This window comes from Pristiophorus japonicus, chromosome 2 (assembly GCF_044704955.1).
Source record: "Pristiophorus japonicus isolate sPriJap1 chromosome 2, sPriJap1.hap1, whole genome shotgun sequence".
Classification (NCBI taxonomy): Eukaryota; Metazoa; Chordata; class Chondrichthyes; family Pristiophoridae; genus Pristiophorus; species Pristiophorus japonicus.
The window spans coordinates 171,760,147-171,780,946 of record NC_091978.1 but is presented as its reverse complement, the minus strand read 5'-3'; positions in this window follow the sequence as shown (position 1 = coordinate 171,780,946).

The window sequence follows — 20,800 nt, the reverse complement described above, 5'->3', positions numbered from 1 at the left end:
GAAGTTACATCGTAAAGCGTTAACAGTTATACAGTTTTGAAATCAGATAACAAAATACAAATGGATTGACAGTCTAACTCAGCCACTCATTAGTCAATCTATATGAGATGTTCTTCTTGAAAGCTCAAGTATTGCCTCTAAATGTTTCAATCTAATGGTGTGACTATTTACTGAGACCTTGCAATTCTGCAGATGTATTTCATATTACAATTATATATTATTGGCAGGATTAGTGACTTGAAACCTTGAGACAGACTGTTAGCTATGCTGATGTTGCACTATTTGCAATCTGACATTCTCCCAGCTATTCTTCCATGGCTTATACATTTTCATATATCCCGTTTACTTTACTGTCCTTAATTCCATATATTCCGTTCAGATATCCACATCCCCCCTTTTATCATTCTATGATAACATTTAGGATCATTCTATGAGTATTGCATTGTTGAGTAGTTCTCTAGTTTGTTGGATCATAACCCGGGAACCCTTGACCACAAGAGGGTCTGCTAACCTTGTCATTGCTTTACAGCAGAGGTTAAGGCAACCAACAATCAAACAGCAGGTAATTATTATGAGGAGAACAATTGCCCCATGTATTAGATAGGATCTCCAAGATCCACCCAGAAACCAATCAAACCTGCTAAGTTCTTTTGCTGGTGTGGATAACTTTTTCACCTCCCTCCTTATGTGATCGGCAAGGTGGGTTATGTTTTCTGAACTATCAGGAATGTAAGTGCAACATTCAGATCCTATCAGGGCACACGTTCCCCCTTTCTCAGCTAACAGGTAATCGAGGGCCATTCGGTTTTGTAATGCTACGGTCCTTATCGCTACCATTTCAGCTGTGATGCCCTCCAGAGCCTCAGCAGTGCGGTTAGCTACCTGTTCCAATATCGTTTCTTTGAATCCATCTAACAGTCTCAGTTAGGGTCAGGGGAACGGTGCGCAAAGGAATTCCCCCTTTGGAATGTATAGGGATATGTGAACACACCCAGCATCTAGTGAAGCGCCCTTTTTCCGCATAAACGTAAGACATATACAAAAAGGTATTTACATGGAGCTCTCGCCTTTGTCTTCCTTCCCGTGCACCAAAACTGTCATATATCAACACTATTATGCAGACAGTAGCATACAGACACAGTCTCATCTTATAAATAGTCCAATTATTTAGTTGATAAAAAGAGTTCTGTTTTCACGTTTCCCTTCAGGTTTCCGTCAGTGTATTTGGCTGTCTGACAGGTAAGAGTTCAAACTGATCCTCCTTCAACTGCCTTGTTCAGCTATAGGGAGGAGGAGATCTGGAACAGAAACAGGAATTAGACTAACCAGCAAAATTTGTTTAAATGGTGATGAGCTTGCAGTGGTGCAGGTGAACCCAGGCACTTTTCCCCTCAACCTTGGCTGCAGTGGGGGTAGTGAGTGACACCTAAAAAGGCCCCTCCTATTGTGGCTCTAATCCCTTCCGAATCCATACTTCCCTGGTGCCACGAAGGACAATTCGGGTAAAACTGGGAGGTCGAGGTGAGCATCTTGAACCTGGTTGTGAACTAGTCGCAGAGCCTGAGTCAGAGAAAGAACATAGGTGGTCATCAGTCTAGCTGAGATCTCATATCTAGGAACAATTTCCCTCATTAACACCTTAACAACAGTCTGAGTCTTATTGTCCAGGTTAGGGTAGGCTTCAATCCATCTGCTAAACACATCTACTATTACTAACACATATCTGTAACACTGAACTTTTTGCAACTCAATGTAGTTCAACTGAAATGTCTCAAAGGGACCTTCGGGTAGGGGCGTTTTACCCCAATCACAGGGGACTCCCTTCCCTGGATTATGTTGCTGGCCAAGCAGGCAACGACTACTGATGTTCTGGGTGAGCGCCTGGAGTTTAGGGTGCCACCAAGTAGCCAAAAGTGTGTCACTCGTGGTCCTTGCTCCACAATGAGTAGCAAAATGCAGACATTCTATAACCCATGTGGCCAACTCGTCAGACATGCAAGTCTGTTCCGCGGGAGTGGTCCAGAGTTTAGAAACATTGTCATAAGTACATGCATAATATTTCCACAACAGTTTATCTTTTTCAGGAGCGTCCCCCTGTGCTTTTATAACATCTTGGATGGTTGGCATTGGTTTTTCCGAGGCTAACTTATCCTTCGCAGGATTTTTAGTCTGACTCATAATTTTGGGCACTACCATCTGTTGGTCACGAGAGGCCTGTTTGGCCTCTTGGTACAATGGCAATGCGTTTGGGGAACATGAGGGCTTGCAACAAATCAGATACTAGCTGTTTATGAGATATCTCATTCCCCTGTGAGGTTAGGAATCCCCTATTTTTCCATAATTGTCCGAAATCATGCGCCACCCCAAAGGCATACCTAGAGTCGGTATAGATATTGACTTTGAGATCTTTGGCCAAGATACAGGCTTGGGTGAGGGCGAATTGTTGAGCAGAATTCCAAGACCTGATTCTCCTGGTTTACTATGGCGTATCCTGAGATTCGTGTATCTTCTGGATTAATAGAAGTACTTCCGTCAACATACATAAACAATCATGACTGGGTTCTTCCTCATCTTGGGGTGGCTCAGTAAGAATACAGTCTGGATCTTCCATCAACTAAATCTTCCCTGACTGATGTGGCCTCTTAAATTAAAGATAAGCAATCATGACTGGGTTCTTCCTCATCTTGGGGTGGCTCAGTAAGAAAACAGGCCGGATTAATTGCAGTACAGTGCCGAAAAGTCAGTTTAGGATAGTAACCACATGGACAAGTACCAGTGGATGCTCAGAACACCTGAAACTGTACCCCAGCAAAGCATCAATATGGCCAGGATTCTCACTCCTGATCATCTAGTGAACCCTGCTGCAGGTGCTGGAGGGCAGGATCGGGCTCAGCTACTGTCAAATAACCAGTCAGCATTTCTCATACATTAATTGCCTGTGATTTCAGTGGGTTCTGTCGGATAGAGGGCCAGTCCACATTGCCCTGCACTGGGATCTCAATTAATGGGAGTATAACCCACTTCGGAGGGGTCCTCTGCCCACACATGAGGATCCACATAGTCAGGTATGTCCGAGCCAGTATGATGCTGTAGAGTCGTTAATACTTTCTCGGGGTCCCCATTAAATTGGACTGTTCGGCCATGTTTTACAATTTGCACATCCCGGCTGGTAGGGTCAGCCTCATCTATGGCCTTGCGTACCATAACTCCCAAATCTTTAGCATGGTGAGGGGCTAATACTTCACGAGCAATATACGGTGCCATTGTTAGGGGCTGTTTCCACAGATTCTTATCCACTTCCACAAAATCTGCCTCTCTTTCCAGTCCAGTCACTCTACCCTTAATAGAATTCCCTTCACTTCCCCTTCGTGATCCTGATAAAAGTTCTGCAGGTCCTGATTCTTTCCACTGGGATCGTATGCTAGGGTCACGTGATAGGGTGCCTGCGGCAGGTCCAGAGACCACCACTGAGGGGTTCTAGTGGTATAATACTGCCGCTTAAGGGTTTCCTGTTTTACAATAATCTCCATACTCCAAAAGCAACTGGAATTTGCAAAGGAGGTCTCTAGCCATCAAGTTACAGTCCAGATTGGTAGTGATGACAAATCGATGTTCTACCAATTCTTCTTGGTAACCCACTTTAACTAGTTCTGACACTGGGAATGTCGAGATTTGTCCCAGGAATCCTGAAAGTTCCTGTGTTTCAGTAGAAGCAGGGAGTTTAAGCTTTGATTGTACAGAAGACATGAAGGCTCCCGTATCTATCAAAAAGGGTTGCCACTCATTCAGAATGGGTTCGTCGTCCGGGGAGGATCCCTGCACAATCAAGCTGCGTAGTCAATCGGGGGACAATTGACCAAAGGGGTTGTTCTGGGAGAAGTTAGTGTAAGATCCTCCTCTCCCCCCTTGCCCCCCTCCTCTTCCTTTTCCATGCTGACGGTAGGGGCAATTTTTATTCCAATGTCCTTCCTGCCCACAATTAAAACAGTCAATTCCTCTTACCCAGTCCCGGCCTCTTCCCATACCATGCCGGGGACAATAGGGAGGTTTATTAGCAGGGCTCGGGCCGTTTGGTTGTTTAGTACAACCGTATCCTTGCTTATCCATCCAATCCTGTATGCCACACTACGGTTCTATTGATCCTTCCTCCCGAGATGGCTCTTCCTTTCTAGTCACGTATTCAGTCTTGACCCGGGTTGGGGGCGCACCTCCCCCCTCCCCTTTCTTTTTCTGCCAATAATATCTAACTGCCCTTTCCATCTGTCCGGATAGCGTGAGCAATCAAATAGTTGTTTGAAGATCACAAACATCTATAGAGAGGTGGTCTGCAGCTTGTTGTGCATCAGGGTTTGGCATTGGTCTGACAGGGAATTGGTGTCGGGACTTTGGGATCTTGGAAATCATTTCTAGGCCGGAGGATGTTTCAGAGCTGTCTGACTGCTTGACAGTTCTGCGTCTCGATCGGCGGGGGTGTTTGCTATGTCTTTCACAACTTGGACTGGTAGGTTGACTAGAAGATTTACGGGACTGTTTGTGATGTTGAGATATAGTTCTGCCCTTTCGAGTGTGAGATCTGGTCCTTTCGGCTATATTGCCTGTGAACTGGGGATCCGAATCGCTATCAGAGGATGAGGAGTCAGTTTGGGTTTGTTGCTTTGGTGATATGTGGTTGTTCCTAACTCTTTTTACCGGAGGGTTAGGTGGAGGGTGTTGGGAAGAGGACTGGAGCAAGAGGCCAGGGGGTGCGGGAGGCGCCGTTGGGCGCTGAGTCAGTGGCCACTCATCAATTTCATCATCAGCCTCGGTTAACACAAAGCCAGCCATTTTAACTTGTAGTTGATCAATACCTTTCTCAGAGGTCCCAGAGGATCTCTTAGCAAGTTTCTCGTGCGCACATTCATTCTTTTTTTTTAAAGACGTCTACAGTTTTAACATGTGTTCCCTCTGTCAATGCAAGTCCTAATTTAATAGCATTTGTTTGCCAACTCGATAGAAGTGATGCATCTTTTAATTTCTGACAATAATGTCGCCAGGTTGCAATTAAATTTTTTTATCCCCTTTTCCTCGTCCCCTTCTCCAAATTAATCCCTGTGCTTTTTTTTTACCTCTACGCTTCTAGTGTCACTTAGAGGCCACTGGTCATCCCCTAATAATTTGTTCAGGGCTCCTGATAATTTTCTAAAGTCTTCAGCTCTTTCAGGGAATTCCTCACATAGCTTTTGTAGCAGATTATCCGCATCCGTGGTTTTATCTAACTAATTACCCATTTTCACACTGCCCCTCGTATTACTGTGTCGCTACGCGTTCGTGTCGTCATGCAATTTAAACAAACTTAAAAATAGACACAGACTTTACAGAACTAACACGGACTTTAACTAACTCCAAATAACCAAACTTTACTAATGCTAACACTTACCCATGTCGCCGCGCGATTTCAATACTAAACTACCACGTCGCCTCGCAGTTCACGTCGCCGCGCAATCCGCGTTGCCTCGCAGTTCACGTCGCCGCGCAATCCGCGTCGACCCGTGGCTCGCGTCGCCGCGCGAGTTAAGATACTTTAAACTTTAAAAGATAAACAAGGACTTCTAACACTTACCCGTGTCGCCGCGCGGTTCGCGTCGCCGTGCGATTTACAAAATAGACAAAGACTTCTAACACTTACCCGCGTCGCCGCGCGGTTCGCATCGCCGCGCGATTTCAATACTTAAAACTTTACTTAAAACTCTAAACACTTTAAGACTTACAGACTTACTGCCATTAGCACTGACTTTCGCGATTCGCGTTGCTGCGCCTCTGCGTCACTACGCGTCGGCGTCACTGCGCGTTTACGTCACCGCGCATCTACGTCACTGCACGTTGACGTCACTGCGCGTTCGCTTCACTGCGCGTTTACGTCACTGCGCGTTCGCTTCGGCCCTTCTCCTCTCGGCCGCGCGTTCGTGTCGGCCCTACCTTCCGAGTTGCTGCGGGGTTTTTTAAAAAAAATTCAATCAGAGCCTAGACGGGCCAAGTGATATACAAGGTCGACGTCGTACCTGAGTTGAACACCTATCTTCTATTTAAATCCCCATTTTATTCCCTGTGAGCCTAATTTTCTAATTTTGATTTCTTATGAGCCTCAATTAATTTCTTTTAGTCTCCAAATTTCCCTATCCTTTCGCGTTACTGCGCAGTTTAAATCCAATCAGTCAATGAAAGCCCTAATTTAATGGAGTTTTTCTGCCAACTGGACAGGAGTGATGTATTTAAAATCTCAGAACATCTTTTTTTTTAGCACCTATTTAGTACGTTACTTTTTTTTATAACTAGAGAGAAGTCTGGCACGTAGGCTGTGGACTGCTTTTCGTTATCTCAATTGTTCCAGCCTCAAGGTCGTGTTATTTAATATATTTTTTTTTAAATCCTTTTGAATCCATCTCAGTTGTTTTGCTGTGCCTTCTCTGAATGTTTGCTTTCAACAAGTTTTTCTTTTTTTTTTAACCACCGGGACCATGTAATTTTTTCTTTTTTAACAAATCTATCCTTTGGGCATTTCCTGGCTCCGTAACTTATCATCCGAATATACGTAATTCAATAAGGTCCACACTCTTAAACTTCCCACATACAGGACAACACTACGAAGGGTTAAAACAAACTTTCATTCTGTTTGAGATAAAACAAACCACAACTCCCAGGCTTTTTTTCTACAGTAAAAATCACAGAAGCATTTCTCATTTAAACAGACATTCACAAGAGTCTCTTTTCTTTCCTATTAATTTTTTTTTTGGATCCATGATTGATCATCTATCCCTATCTAGCTCTAACTATCTTTCCAAGTCGCCGCTTGGTTTGCATCATCGCGCAATTTCCCTATCTCTATCCCTATTCTAAGTTTGAAAGGTATTCACCAGATTGTCCTGGATCTCGTTCAGACACTACCTGAGAACCAGCGAGTGGCTAAACTTTCCTCAGACTTTTGAAACCGGGGGAAACTGGAGCAGTATTGAAATCATACTCACTCCAGTGGCCATTTTCCCCTCGTCTCGTCCAAGGCTAGTCTGGCTCTTAATTCGCAAGTTTTCGGCAGTCGTCCGTTGAGATCCCACTTCTGACACCAAATGTTAATTCCTGGATTCTTTTACTTCAATCTGGTTCAGTAAAATTACTGAGTCGAATACCTCTTGTGCTTTGAACAAAGCAGTCTTTATTACCGGCCAGTAAGACCTATCAGACAGAAGATATACTCTCTGGATAGAGCGTACACACTCCCTACGGATAGGTGAAGTTACATCGTAAAGCGTTAACAGTTATACAGTTTTGAAATCAGATAACAAAATACAAATGGATTGACAGTCTAACTCAGCCACTCATTAGTCAATCTATATGAGATGTTCTTCTTGAAAGCTCAAGTATTGCCTCTAAATGTTTCAATCTAATGGTGTGACTATTTACTGAGACCTTGCAATTCTGCAGATGTATTTCATGTTACAATTATATATTATTGGCAGGATTAGTGACTTGAAACCTTGAGACAGACTGTTAGCTATGCTGATGTTGCACTATTTGCAATCTGACATTCTCCCAGCTATTCTTCCATGGCTTATACATTTTCATATATCCCGTTTACTTTACTGTCCTTAATTCCATATATTCCGTTCAGATATCCACAGATGTGGCTCACTGCATCCCACTGGGACCCACAGCCTTGGACGGTGGGGCCCTGGGTGTTCCTTGCTGCATCCCACTGGGACCCACAGCCTCGGACGGTGGGGCCCTGGGTGTTCCTTGCTGCATCCCACTGGAACCCGCAGACTTGGACTGTGTGAAACCATGGAATGTCCCAACACTCATATCACTCAGGAAAGGGGCTGGCACCTCAATGGGCAGTATCTGCACCTCCTCCAGAATGAGTACAACAGTGGGGGCTTCATCCTCTTGGTCTTGGTCTGGAAGGTGGGATTGAAAGATGTTCTTCTCTTCAGGCTCATCCGCATCTGAATCTTCTTCTGCATCAGCGTCAGCCTTGTCAGGATTGGACTCAAGTTCTGCAAAATATAATAGAACAGAGACAAATGGTTAGCAGCAGAGGAGGGGCCAGAGTGAGTGGCATGAGTAAGCTCACACAGCACAGGCAGCAGGCTCATTTGAAGGACACGATGAATGATAGCACATTGCATCAACCGAAGCGTAGCTGACAGAAACATCCCCATGAACCAAAGCATGGCTAGCCTGCGCAGTACTTAACATTATCAAAGTCAGACTGTGGAATTTGCAGGACTTACGAGTGTGGGACCAGCTTGTGCAGTGTTGGTTGCTTTACTCCAGGCAGGACCCATCAAAGCAGCGACCTTGTCTTCCAAGTGTATCAATGAGTGCAGATTTGCCGGGCCTCCTCCTGTTCGAGTTCTTTCCCTTTTGTTGTGTGCCACCTTCCTCTGCAAAGATGAAAATATAACTTTTTAAAGAGAGGGTGTCTTTCTGCTGGGTGGGACAAACAGATGATCATGTTTACAATTGCAATCCCAGTGAATAAATGAAAATATTACTTACACTAACTACTTGACCAAGGTCCTGCTACTTTTTTTTCCATTGGACTCCAGACCTTGGGGTGATCACCACTGCACAGTAATCTTCTGCAAATTGGTTCCAGGTTTTCTTCATTTCTTTTGTTGAATCTTTTATGTCACCTCTGCTGGTGTCCAGCTCGTGCCATCTGGCCTCAATTACAGTAACTTGTGCCTCCACTTCATCCTGTGAGGAATTCTTGGTCCTTGAGTCGCGTTGCATATTGTATCGCAACTCCAATGTTTCCACTGAGAATTAAAGTTCTCACACAGAACTTTATCTTTAAAAATGGCTAAATGCAGACCGGGCGGTGTACTGGGCATGCGCACCCATAGCAGTTACGTGAAACACGCCCTTTTTTAAAAAAAATGCATGCGCAGAAGGAGGAAGCATTGTTTTTTCGGCACAGATATTGGGCTCTACCTGCCGAAGCTAAAGTACAGGCGGTGTGGCACCAATTTCAAAAATTAGGACAGGAAAACTTGCAAGTTATTTCTTTGGAGTAGTCGGGGCCAAAAAAAATGGGCGTAACTCTTGCAATATGCCAAAAAATGGCATTCGGGAAAATTGAGCTCTTTAACTACCTTTTTTGTAGGTTTTCATATTTACTGCTGCTGGCAGGGCTGCACCGACAGATTTGACCTATCTGTATTCTGGGCATGGCATATGGGTTGGGAGAGTGCTGAAACTTGATCGCAAACGCAATCGTAGTTGTTGCATGTCGGTGCACCTCTCCCTGGCAGTATTTGGAAGCGTACGGGTCGTGAGAGAGCTGAACGTTGGACGCAAACTAATACGCTCATAATAAAGAATGAAACTGAGTACTATGAACAATGAGTAAGTGTGACCTTAGCTCCTTTAATAAGACTCCAGAGTGCAGGTACCTCGTGGGTGGCCTGCTTATATACAGTGCTCCCAAGGGATGCTGGGATCGCTTGGGACTCCAATAGGTAGGCCCTCTGGTGGTGGTGTGATACAGGTTGCAAAGGGTTAAATACATAACATCACTCCCTCATAAAGTTAATAGTACACTTATTTACAGGGTGAGATGATCTGGGGCTTTTCGCTTCCTTATCGATCATCTTAGTACAAATGCGGGTGTGGGCGAGTTGGTTAGTTGGCCTTGTCGGGCTGCTGGGCGTGGTGAGTTCGGCTCCATGGTCAACCATAATGTTGGTTGCCACTTATGTGTGTGTTGGAGGGTCAAAGTTGGTGGTGTCTTCTTCGGGTTGTTCGTAGCTGTTGGTGAACCGCAATTTGATTTGGTCCAAATGTTTTCTGCACGAGTCCATTGGCCAATTTGACCTGAAACACACTACTCCCCTCTTTGGCTATGACCATGCCAGCGAGCCATTTGGGACCATGTCCATAATGGAGTACAAAAACAGGATCATTGACCTCAATATCGCGTGACAAATTTGCACGGTCATGGTACATACTTTGTTGATGCAGCCTGCCCTCCATGTGACCATGGAGATCAGGGTGGCAAGAGAGAGCCTTGTTTTGAGCGCCCTTTTCATGAGCAGCTCGGCTGGGGGAACCCCAGTGAGTGAGTGGGGTCTGGTGCAGTAGCTAAGCAGCACTCAGGACAGTCGAGTCTGCTGGGAGCCTTCCGATACGCGTTTCAAGCTTTACTTGATGGTCTGAACTGCCGGTCTGCCTGGCCATTGGATGCGGGCTTGAACGGGGCAGATGTGACGTGCTTGATCCCATTGTGGGTCATAAATTCCATGAATTCAGCACTGGTGAAACACGGCCCATTGTCGCTGACTAGAAACATAGAAAATAGGTGCAGGGCTAGGCCATTCCGCCCTTCGGGCCTGCACTACCATTCAATAAGATCATGGCTGATCATTCAACCTCAGTACCCCTTTCCTGCTTTCTCTCCATACCCCTTGATCCCTTTAGCCGTAAGGGCATATCTAACTCCCTTTTGAAAATATCTAACAAACTGGCCTCAACAACTTTTTGTGGTAGAGAATTCCACAGGTTAACAACTCTCTGAGTGAAGAAGTTTCTCCTCATCTCGGTCCTAAATGACTTGGACATCAGGCAGGCCATGCGTGGCAAACATGGCTCGTAGGCATTCGATGGTGGCCGTGGACGTGCTTACAGACATTATTGTACATTCTATCCATTTTGAATAAGCATCCACAACAACCAAGAACATCTTGCCGAGAAATGGGTCTACACAGTCCACGTGGATCCTCGACCACAGTTTGAAGAGCCACGACCACAAACTTAGTGGTGCCTCTCTGGATGCATTGCTCAGCTGAGAGCAAGTGTTGCACTGGCGCACGCATGCCTCTAAATCTGAGTCAATGCTGGGCCACAACACATGGGTCCTGGCTATGGCTTTCATCATTACAATGCCTGGGTGGGTGCTGTGTAGCTCAAATGAACGTTTCTCTGCCTTCCTTGGGCAAGACCATGCGATTACCCCACAACAGACAGTCCGCCTGCAGGGACATTTCGTCTTTACACCTGTGGAACGGCTTAATCGCCTCCTGCATCTCCGTTGGGATGCTGGACCAGCTCCCATGGAGGACACAGTTTTTTTTACCAAGGACAGCAAAGGATCCTGGCTGATCCAGGTCCTGATCTGGCGAGCCGTAACGGGTGACTTTTCATTTTCGAATGCATCCATTACCATGAGCAAGTCCGCAGGCTGTGCCATTTCCTCCCCGGTGGTGGGCAATGGTAGCCGACAGAGAGCATCAGCGCAGTTCTCTGTGCCTGGTCTGTGGCGGATTACATAGTTGTATGCAGACAGCGTGAGCACCCATCTTTGGATGCGGGCAGAGACATTGGTGTTAATCCCTTTGCTCTCCGAGAACAGCGATATGAGTGGCTTGTGGTCAGTTTCAAGCTCAAATTTAAGGCCAAACAAATACTGGTGCATTTTTTACCCCGTAAACGCACACCATAACCTCTTTTTCAATCATGCTGCAGGCCCTTTTGGCCTTGGACGAACTCCTGGACGCATAAGCGACCGGTTGCAAAATCCCCGATTCGTTAGCGTGTTGTAACACAGACCCGACCCCGTATGATGACGCATCGCAAGCTAGCACTAATCATTTACAAGGGTTATACAGGACAAGCAGTTTGTTTGAACACAACAGATTTCTGGCTTTCTCAAAAGGCAGCCTCTTGTGAATTCCCCCATACCCAGTCGTCTCCCTTGTCCAGTAGCACATGTAGGGGTTCTAGCAAGGTGCTTAACCCAGGTAGGAAATTATCAAAATAGTTAAGGAGCCGCAGGAACGACCGCAGCTCCATCACGTTCTGTGGTCTCAGCGTGTTCTTGATGGCCTCCATCTTGGCGTCGGTGGGTCTGATGCCATCTGCTGCGATTCTTCTTCACAAGAACTCGACCTCCGGCGCCAGGAAAACACACTTCAAGCGTTTCAACCTGAATCCCACGCGATCCAACTGAGAACCTCTTCCAGATTCTTCAAGTGCTCAATAGAGTCCCGACCCATAACCATTATGTCATCCTGGAAAACCACGGTGCGAGGAATCGACTTTAGCAGGCTCTCCATGTGCCGTTGGAAGATTGCTGCGGCTGACCGAATCCCGAAAGGGCATCTGTTATAGATGAACAAACCTTTGTGCGTGTTGATGTAGGTGAGGCCTTTCGTCATGTAGTTCGAGGTCAGGTCCAACTTGGTGAATGTCTTCCCTCCAACCAGGGTCGCAAATAAGTCATCTGCCTTGGGTAGCAGGTATTGGTCCTGTAGCGAAAAATGGTTAATTGTTACTTTATAGTCCCCACAAATTCTGACCGTGCCATCACCTTTAAGTACCGGGACAATCGGACTGGCCCACTCGTTGAATTCCACCGGCGCGATGATGCCTTCTCGCTGCAGCCTGTCTAGCTCAATTTCCACTTTCTCACACATCATATATGGTGCCGCACGTGCCTTGTGGTGGATGGGCCCCGTATCGGGAACCAAATGGATCTGCACTTTCGCCCCCGAGAAGCTTCCAATGCCTGGCTCGACCAACAATGGAAACCTGCTCAGAACCTGGGCACGAGGCGTCGTCGACGGACGAAAGTGCTCGGATGTCGTCCCAGTTCCAACGGATTTTTCCCAGCCAGCTTCTGCCAAACAGTGTGGGGCCACCTCCTGACATGATCCACATTGGGAGTTCATGCACTGCTCCATCATAGGAGACTTTGACTTCTGCACTGCCAATTACAGGGATCAGTTCCTTGGTGTAAGTCCTTAGTTTGGTGTGAATGGGGCTGAGCTTGTGCCTGTGTGCCTTGTTGCACCAGCGCCTCTCGAAGGCCTTTTTGCTCATTATGGACTGACTCACCCCCGTGTCCAGTTCCATGGATACTGGAATTCCATTCGGTTCAACTTTCAACATTATTGGCAGACATTTCGTGGTGAAAGTGTGAACCCCGTACACTTCTGCCTCCTCGGTACGAGTCTCCAATTCAGCCTGATCCACAGTAGATCGATCTTCCTCTGCAACGTGGTGGTTTGCAGAGTTTGCAGCTCGTCTGCACATTCGCTGGAGGTGTCCCATTGTTCTGCAGCCGTTGCATGCATAGAGCTTGAAGCGGCATTGATGGACCCGATGATCACCTCCACACCACCAACAGGGTGTTAACTGCCTCGCATTAATGATTGATGGCGGTTACTCTGGGTTATCTGAGGTCATACAGCAGCAGCCGGCGTGTACGTTCTGCCATGTATATTCCTGCTCGAAAATTATGTTACTTTGTGCACAGTACTGGCCGAAACCTCTTTTCTCTGCAAAATTTGTTTGGTGTTGTCGCTGGTGGACATAAATGCCTGGGCTATCATTATGGCCTTGCTTAGATTTGGAGTTTCAACAGTCAACAGTTTGCGAAGGATTACATTATGGCCAATGCCCAGTACAAAAAAGTCTCTTAGCATTTGTTCTAGGAATCCCTCACAGTCGCAATGTCCTGCGAGGCGCCTTAGTTCGGCGACATAGCTCGCCACTTCCTGGCCCTCCGACCATTGACATGTGTAAAACCAATACCTCGCCATCAAAATGCTTTCCTTAGGATTTTGGTACTCTCACAGCTCTTCATAGGATTTGGTTGTTGGTTTTATCGGGGCTAGAAGATTCTTCATGGGGCCATAGGTTGTTGCCCCACAGACAGTAAGGAGGATCGCCCTTCGTTTGGCAGCATTTTCATCCCCTTCCAGCTCGTTGGCCACGAAGTATTGGTCGAGTCTCTCCGCAAAGCCCTCCCAATCGTCCCCTTCTGAGAACTTCTCCAGGATACCAACTATTCTTTGCATTTTCGCGCGGTTGTTCGTTAACTAGTCGCCATTTGATACACTCATAATAAAGGATGAAACTGAGTACTATGAACAATGAGCAAGTTTGACCTTAGCTCCTTTAATAAGACTCCAGTGTACAGGTACCTCGTGGATGGCCTGCTTACATACATAGAAACATAGAAACATAGAAAATAGGTGCAGGAGTAGGCCATTCGGCCCTTCTAGCCTGCACCGCCATTCAATGAGTTCATGGCTGAACATGCAACTTCAGTACCCCATTCCTGCTTTCCCACCATACCCCTTGATCCCCCTAGTAGTAAGGACCTCATCTAACTCCTTTTTGAATATATTTAGTGAATTGGCCTCAACAACTTTCTGTGGTAGAGAATTCCACAGGTTCACCACTCTCTGGGTGAAGAAATTCCTCCTCATCTCGGTCCTAAATGGCTTCCCCCTTATCCTCAGACTATGTCCCCTGGTTCTGGACTTCCCCAACATTGGGAACATTCTTCCTGCATCTAACCTGTCTAACCCCGTCAGAATTTTAAACGTTTCTATGAGGTCCCCTCTCATTCTTCTGAACTCCAGTGAATACAAGCCCAGTTGATCCAGTCTTTCTTGATAGGTCAGTCCCACCATCCCAGGAATCAGTCTGGTGAACCTTCACTGCACTCGCTCAATAGCAAGAATGTCCTTCCTCAGGTTAGGAGACCAAAACTGTACACAATACTCCAGGTGTGGCCTCACCAAGGCCCTGTACAATTGTAGCAACACCTCCCTGCCCCTGTACTCAAATCCCCTCGCTATGAAGGCCAACATGCCATTTGCTTTCTTAACCGCCTGCTGTACCTGCATGCCAACCTTCAATGACTGATGTACCATGACACCCAGGTCTCTTTGCACCTCCCCTTTTCCTAATCTGTCACCATTCAGATAATAGTCTGTCTATCTGTTTTTACCACCAAAGTGGATAACCTCACATTTATCCACATTATACTTCATCTGCCATGCATTTGCCCACTCACCTAACCTATCCAAGTCGCTCTGCAGCCTCATAGCATCCTCCTCGCAGCTCACACTGCCACCCTACTTAGTGTCATCCGCAAATTTGGAGATACTACATTTAATCCCCTCGTCTAAATCATTAATGTACAGTGTAAACAGCTGGGGCCCCAGCACAGAACCTTGCGGTACCCCACTAGTCACTGCCTGCCATTCTGAAAAGTCCCCATTTACTCCTACTCTTTGCTTCCTGTCTGACAACCAGTTCTCAATCCATGTCAGCACACTACCCCCAATCCCATGTGCTTTAACTTTGCACATTAATCTCTTGTGTGGGACCTTGTCGAAAGCCTTCTGAAAGTTCAAATATACCACATCAACTGGTTCTCCCTTGTCCACTCTACTGGAAACATCCTCAAAAAATTCCAGAAGATTTGTCAAGCATGATTTCCCTTTCACAAATCCATGCTGACTTGGACCTATCATGTCACCTCTTTCCAAATGCACTGCTATGACATCCTTAATAATTGATTCCATAATTTTACCCACTACCGATGTCAGGCTGACCGGTCTATAATTCTCTGTTTTCTCTCTCCCTCCTTTTTTAAAAAGTGGGGTTACATTGGCTACCCTCCATTCCATAGGAACTGATCCAGAGTCAATGGAATGTTGGAAAATGACTGTCAATGCATCCACTATTTCCAAGGCCACCTCCTTAAGTACTCTGGGATGCAGTCCATCAGGCCCTGGGGATTTATCGTCCTTCAATCCCATCAATTTCCCCAACACAATTTCCCGACTAATAAGGATTTCCCTCAGTTCCTCCTCCTTACTAGACCCTCCGACCCCTTTTATATCCGGAAGATTGTTTGTGTCCTCCTTAGTGAATACCGAACCAAAGTACTTGTTCAATTGGTCCGCCATTTCTTTGTTCCCCGTTATGACTTCCCCTGATTCTGACTGCAGGGGACCTACGTTTGTCTTTACTAACCTTTTTCTCTTTACATATCTATAGAAACTTTTGCAATCCGTCTTAATGTTCCCTGCAAGCTTCTTCTCGTACTCCCAAGGGATGCTGGGATCCCTTGGGACTCCAACAGGTGGGCCTTCTGTTGGTGGTGTGATACAGGTTGCAAAGGTTTAAATACATAACACAAATGCCTGCTGATAATCGCCATCAAGGCTCACACATAAATGATGCCCATTTCGATGAGGTCCTATGAGAATCAATAACGTCACAAAATGGAGGGGAGGAGGGAATATTGATTGAGAAGAAAACTACAGCCATGATATTCTCTTAATTTGTTTTGACTATTTCAAAGCTTTCAAAAAAAATATAAGGTTAGAAATCAATGTTGGTGATGCTGTTGTATGAATGTATAATACATTCTCCTCTGTTTTAACAGAAACTTTAACCTGCTTAAAATAAAATAAAACAGAACAAATTAGTGATTTTGTTAGAATAGTGGAGAGGAATTTGATAGACATTTTAAGAAGGTTTGCAATAATATCATCAACAGTAATTTTTACCTTGTACCCTGTAGTTCTGTTTATGCCGTGAGTCACCAGGGATCGTGGCGTGTAATAGTTGTGAAACCCAGCATTACAATGAAACTGAATTAACATGGAAAGTAGACACTGAATCATCCCTCAGTTTATGACTACATCTCTACTAATAATTCAGCTCTCTAGCAGATAGTCTTAGTAACATAGTGATCTCATCAGCACTCACTGTTTCAACAAACATTGAAATTCACTAACCAAAATTATTTGCGAGCATTTTATTTTTAAATGAATAGCTCCTTCCCCACCCCCACACACGTTTTACCCTTTTCCTAAAGGCACTGACTGATGTTTGGGTTAAAATTCATAGGTACTCGGCACTTTCTCAGTCAAGCATCCACCTTCATGTGCGAGTTCAAAGAGTGAGTGTTGGCAAGCTATTCTGTTCTAAAGGTACACCTCAAAGTCAAACCCAATCTTGTCCTTCTCCTTTGTAAATTAAGGGACACATAAGGGCAAAGTTTCCTGGGTCTGTACCTGGGCGCACGAATATCAGAAAATTAGATGGCTCGGAACTCACCATATGTTCCGTCATTAATTTAAATGGAAGGAGAATCTGACAGGTTCATATGCCTGCACTCTGATCTGTCCATTTTCTGAGGTACACTGTGCCCAGTTCATCCAGCCTGCCTGGAAACAGACCCAGGAAAATCTTCCCGACACCAACCAGAAGCTCTGTTTTACCAAGTTTCTGGTTCTACTAGTAAACTCACTGCACCAGATAATCACGAGAAAAAACACATCAATTTTCTTGTTGCTACCTGGATTGCGATTTCATCTCTTTCTATTTTTAAAATGTTCTTGATTCTATTTAAATTTTCCATTCTAGTTCTGCATTATGCCTTTTATATTTTCTCTCCCTTAACTTTTTTCTTTCCTTTTGTGAACCCAGCCCCTCATATTTTGGACTTTTCCATCTCCCTTACAGCTTGCATAGAACTCTGGTTAGGAAATTGGCTGAGCAGCAGGAGAGTGAGAGTAGGGATAATGGGCAAATACTCTAATTGGCAGGATGTGACTAATGGTGTCCCACAAGGATCTGTGTTGGGGCCTCAACTATTCACTGTATTTATTAACGTCTTAGATGATGGGATAGAAAGCCACATATCAAAGTTTGCCGATGAGATAAAGATAGACGGCATTGTAAGCAGTATAGATGGAAGCATAACATTACAAAGAAATATTAATACATTAAGCGAATGGGCAAAACTGTAGCAAATGGATTTCAATGGAGACGAATGTAGGTCATCCACTTTGGACCTTAAAAGTGTACTTTCTAAATGGTGAAAAGCTAAAAACAGTGGAGGTCCAAGTACATAGATCATTAAAATGTCATGGACAGCTACAAAAAATATTCATAAAGGCTGATGGGATGCTGGCCTTTATACTTAGATGACTAGAATACAAGGGGGTAGAAGTTATGCTACGGTTATATAAAGCCCTGCTCGGACTACACCTGGAGTACTGTGAGCAGTTCTGAGCATCACACCTTAGGAAAGATATATTGGTCTTTGAGGGAGTGCAGCGTAGGTTTACCAGAATGATACCCAGACTTCAAGGGTTAAATTACAAGGAGAGATTACACAAATTAGGAGTGTATTCCCTTGAATTTAGAAGGTTAAGGGGTGATTTGATTGAAGTTTTCAAGATATTAAGGGGAACTGACAGGGTAGATAGAGAGAAACTATTTCTGCTGGTTAGGGAGTCTAGGACTAGGGGGCATAGTCTAAAAATTATAGCCAGACCTTTCAGAAGTGAAGTTGGGAATTACTTCTATATACAAAGGGTGGTAGAAGTTTGGAACTCTCTTCCACAAATGCCAAATTATGCTAGATTAATTGTTAATTTCAAATCTGAAATTGATATACTAATACCTTTGTAAACAAAAATCTAAGGGTTATGAGGCAAAGGAGAGTATATGGAGTTAGATCACAGATCAGCCATTATCTCATTGAATGGTGGAACAGGCTCAAGGGGCTAAATGGCCTACTCCTGTTCCTATGTTTTCTGGTTCTCGTGACCAGCATCGGTGGGATTTTCTGGTGTTCCTACACAGTGCCACCCAGTGGTACCTTAATAGTATGCTGTTACTTGTCAATATTATTTAAGTTACACAGGACTAAACCACTCCGTGGACAAAGAACTAAGGATCATTTCAGCCGCATGATAAAAACATTGCATACGACATGGTGGACCTACCATTTTTAGAATATTCTTGCCAAATTTCTCTCCTTCTCTGCTGAAGGCATTGGCCTATATTTCTCACTCATTCCCCCACTGATATTTCAGCAGATTTGGCTGGGCTGGGTTGTACAATTGGCTGTTGCCTACTTCTGCACCCCATCCAATTCTTGCTGCCCAGGCCTGTTGGTGGAGCATGATTCTATTACAAATGAATGCAAGTCATATTTGCTGCAATTTGGCAGCTTTGAACACTGGCTGCAAGGGATATTTGGTAGGCCTAGGCATCCAGTGTTCTCATGAAGCCAGTGAGGGACCCTAAAAATGCTTTCACAAACCGTGGTCTTGCACAGATCAAAGAGGATACAGAATTTTTTTTTGACACAAGGGTGTAACATTTGCATTTCTCCAGTCCTCTGGCACCACCTTTGTTTCTAAGGAGGATTGGAAGATTATGGCAAGTACTTCCGGTTCAAGTCCCACTCCAGGGATCTGAGCACAAAAATATAGGCTGACACTCCAATGTAATACTGAGGGATCGCAGCGGAGGTGCTGTCTTTCAGATGAGACGTAAAACTGAGGCCTTGTCTGCCCTCTCAGGCGGGCGGGAAAGATCCTGTGCCACTATTTCGAAGAAGAGCAGCGGAGGTATCTCCAGTATCTTAGTTAATATTTATCCCTCAATCAACATCACACAAACAGATTATCTAGTCATTATCGCAGCGTCGTTTGTGGGAGCTTGCTGTGCGCTGTTTGGCCACATTTCCTACATTACAATAGTGACTACACTTCTAAAAGTACTTCATTGGCTGTAAAGCACTTTGGAATGTCCGGTGGTTGTAAAAGGTGCTATGTAAATGCATGTCTTTCTTTTTTTCACTGCAACAAGTCTCAGAGGGCTGCTGCAGCAAAAGTCCCCCGCACTCCCCCAAATCTGGCAGAACTCTCCCTTGGATGTCAGGGACCAGCCTCCAAAATGTTAATGACTGAGGCTGGAAGGTCTCTTGGGGTCATGGTCACATCTGCCTAGTGTGTAGAATTTCCTCCCACCCAGAGATGGGCCCAAATCAAAAGCGGGCGAAATATCCTGGCTATTGATTCCTTACTGAATTACAGTTCCATAGGCACTCATCACGCGGCAATATCTTACCCAGGTGACAATCTCTGGGTGAGAGGAAATTCTACACACTAGTCAGATGTGACCATGACCCCAAGAGACCTACCAGCCTCAGTCATTAACATTTTGGAGGCTGGCTCCCTGACATCAAAGTGGGAGTCTGAGTCTTGGCAGTGATTGTTTGCCGGCTGGTCAACTGGAGAGGACATCATATCCTCACTTGATGTCATACATTCGCGCCAACAGAGCCTCTCCGCCATACTTTAGCACCTCAGCAGGATTCCATCTCCTCCTGATGCCTTACTGTTCTTGAGCTGACAGATGGCCTTTCCTACCTCATGCAGGGCTGGGGTTTTACTGAGGTGGTGGCGGGTAGCATGCTGCGGAATGGAGTCGAGGACACTCGAGTCAAAGGCAGAGTATCGATTAAGGAGATCTTTGAAGTGCGCCTTCCAGTGGGCCCTGACTGCATCGGTGTCCTTAATGAGTGCCTTCCCGTTCTTGGCCAGCAGTGGGGTGGGGTCATGGGTGCTTGGGCTGTAGGTGGACTTAACTGAGGTGAAGAATCCTCGCACGTCATGGCTGTCGGCCAGCTGCAGAATCTCCTGTGCTTTCTCCACAAAATCCACGGCACGGCCTTGGACAACGTGGACCATTTTTCATATCTCGGGAGCCTACTATCAGCAAGGGCAAACATCGACGATGAGGTCCAACACCACCTCCAGTGTACCACACAGCCTTCGGTCGCCTGAGGAAGAGAGTGCTCAAAGACCAAGACCTCAAATCTGGCACCAAGCTTATGGTCTACAGGGTTGTAGTGATACCCGGCCTCCTATATGGCTCAGAGACAGTAGACATCTCAAAGCGCTGGAGAAATACCACCAACGATGCCTCCGCAAGATCCTACAAATCCAATGGGAGGACAGACACACCAATGTCAGTGTTCTCGATCAAGCCAACATCCCCAGCATCAAAGCACTGACCACACTCGACGAGCTCTGTTGCGCGGGCCACATCGTCTGCATGCCTGACTCCCAAAGCAAGCGCTCTATTCGGAACTCCTACACAGCAAGCGAGCCCCAGGTGGGCAGAGGAAACGTTTCAAGGAACCCTCAAAGCC